Source organism: Anoplolepis gracilipes, chromosome 17 (assembly GCF_047496725.1).
Source record: "Anoplolepis gracilipes chromosome 17, ASM4749672v1, whole genome shotgun sequence".
Classification (NCBI taxonomy): domain Eukaryota; kingdom Metazoa; phylum Arthropoda; class Insecta; order Hymenoptera; family Formicidae; genus Anoplolepis; species Anoplolepis gracilipes.
In genome coordinates this window covers 6,196,235-6,199,083 of record NC_132986.1, presented here as the reverse complement: position 1 = coordinate 6,199,083, position 2,849 = coordinate 6,196,235, and the positions used below count along the sequence as shown (strand labels likewise).

General features: G+C 27.5%; 1 long non-coding RNA gene across 1 annotated transcript; it reads right to left on the bottom strand.

Moving 5' to 3' along the window:
- Positions 1 to 1,237: 1,237 nt before the first annotated feature.
- LOC140675432 (uncharacterized) lies at positions 1,238 to 2,396 on the bottom strand. The gene is made up of 3 exons (XR_012048396.1): positions 2,106 to 2,396; positions 1,662 to 1,731; positions 1,238 to 1,355 (listed from the first exon to the last, which is right to left on the bottom strand). It is a non-coding gene; the product is annotated as an uncharacterized lncRNA (long non-coding RNA).
- Between the last annotated feature and the right edge of the window lie 453 nt (positions 2,397 to 2,849).

Sequence of the window (2,849 nt, the reverse complement as noted above, 5' to 3'; positions counted from 1 at the left end):
AAATGTTTACATCGACAAACATTCTAATTCCATTCCCTCACTTCCTCAATCGTGTACAATGATTTTTCAGTATTTTAAAAATATTTACATCTTGCAAAAGCATCAAATCTACTTGCAAATGTAATATACATAATTCTACTTACTTATAATATACATATATAATTTTATTAGAATTGTTCAATTTTTCTTACTTGTTGTTTCCAACGTGATCTATTTTCGCATATCTAATACCTCTCTCTTATCTAATCGCTTTAGAATAATAACACATATATAATGTAAATCTTTAATATAATATGCATGTTTTGGGTTCTTTCCAAAAGATTTTTCACGTAATCCTTATACTACTTGTTCGTAAAAAGTTTGAGGAATTCTGCGAGTTGCAACATGAATAAACATCAGGTCATCGATCTAATTACAAGTTTTATCCATAGAATTGTTTACTTGAGTAATTTATGGCATTCTTCTTTTTGAATTCTCAGATTGTTATAGTTTGTTTTGTTAGAGGAAAATGCGTTACGCGGTCTCCGCTGACGGGTCTGTCAGTAAATTATGGGATTCCTCACTCATAAAAAGCGAAATTTGGTGAGTCCTAATTAAGAATAACGCGAGATTTGAGCAGTTCTAATTGAAAATTCGCGATCACATATATCTTTTATTCTGGCATTCTGGTCAGTATTGACCACGTACTTTTCAAGCCAGTTTGATTTATCTTTGCTTCTGGTCATACTTAATTTCTACGAGTTACGGATCAAGAAAGTAGTATAACTCCTTTTACTGCCGGTTAATTATTATTCTTAGCAGATAAGATGATTTATATTCGTTTACGATTGTTTTTTAGATCGCGTATGTCATTCAATCAAAAGTTGCAAAATACAAATAATAATGTACATGTAAAATATTAGCATGCATTTTAACCCTCTGTCGGCGGGTCATTAAAAATGTATATCTTTAAAATTGTTTTTTAAAACTTATATATATATGTCTATATATATGTATAATTGAAATAAATATTTCATGTGTCTTGCATATAAAATTGCAATAAAATAAAGAATTTTTATTTCAAGAATATTTTTCCTCTTTAATTTTTATAAACAAATAGTATTTTTATTAACAAAAGTTTTAAAATATAATAAATTTAAAATTATACTTAGGATGTAGACGAAGAAAGAATGAGAAATTTTTCTATTGTTTAAAATTAACTCAAATATCCATCATATCCCACCGTCCGAAAGTTAAAACAACAGATTTATCTACAATCTATGTCTCTATCTCCAAATGTCTATAAATCCGTTGTTTCAAAATTAAAATTTATTACTCACCGACACTGATGCGTAAAAGTGGAGTTGTCAATAAAGCTGTAACATACAAACATAAAAACTAAATTATAGCAGAGTTTAAAATAATTAATATTCAAGAAATTATTATTGTACTCATCAAATTTTATATTCAATGTGTATAATAATAAGCAGATATATAAATTTGGAATAATTTTGTAAATTTAAAAAAACCTACTTTTTAAATAGAGATTTTTTTATAAAATTTATATAAAAGTTTTTCTCTTTGAGTCTCTTTTGTGTAAATTATTCAAATAATAAATTAAATTAATTCGTATACTCGATTTATATATAATAATTAATATACAAATAAGAAGTAATATTCACCCTAGAGTTGCTCCATCGATGCAGGATGCCTCTCCTAGGCCTCCTCCTCCTCTTAGATTCTCGTTACGTTCTGTAACATATAAATAGAAAATCCAAATTGTATCAGTATCAAAAATAATTAATATTATAAAAAATAATAATTGTACGCATTGAATTTTATATTTGATGCATATAATAATAAGCAGATTAATAAAATAATTTTATAAATTTTGAAAAAACCTACTCTCTAATATAATCTCTAATAACTTTATATAGAAGCTATTCTTCTAAAAGTAGAAATTTTTTTAAGCTTATAGTGTTTATATCAATAAATTTTTTCTTTATAATTATCTCTTGTTTAAATCATAAATTAAATAAAAAATCAAATTACGCGATTAATTGCTTAATTTAAATCACGCGTATGCAATTAATAAATAATTAATATATAAATAAGAAATTATTTACCCGAGTTGTTCAACCGTTGCCTTTTTTAGGCTTCCTCTCAAATTGTCAAAGTCACCAGGGTTCATTGTCTTATATGCCCTCAACAACGGATTATTGAGCCAATATTAACCGCGCGAAAATGTATCTATCTGTACATTTTACGCTGCTGGTATTCATCTCAATCGCGATACTGAGGCGTGTAAACGTTGCTTTGCCCAGTAACAAATAATTGTTGGAAAATAAACATCGACGAACATCGACATCGATTCAACGTCTCTCCATCATTTTTCACTGATTGTGAGTAAACAACGCTGAGATATATTCTATTTAGTTTTTTACAAATAATCATTAACATTATTCATATAATTTTCATTAATGTATATTATAATGAATAAAGAAATAGAAAAAAATTGTGTATTTATACAGTAAGTGACAAAATTGCCTTGATTAAAGTACTTACACATTACATTTCATATTTGCGTTTCACGTACATCAAAAGTACGATCCTCGATAACAATCGTAAAATCAGAATATGAATTCAACGACGAAACGCGACCGCGACCGCAATATTACGAGACGAAGCTAGGACGAATGTAAATAATAATGCGCTATAGGTCACCAAGGCCGAATACCACGTTATTATTTTACATATTTTAGAATCGTTTTAGACGAATTTTGACGCCTCAAGTTTTATCATATAGCATACTGAGTATTATCGTAGCGAGAAAGAGAGCGTATCAATTAAAATATTCTATGTTTCACAAT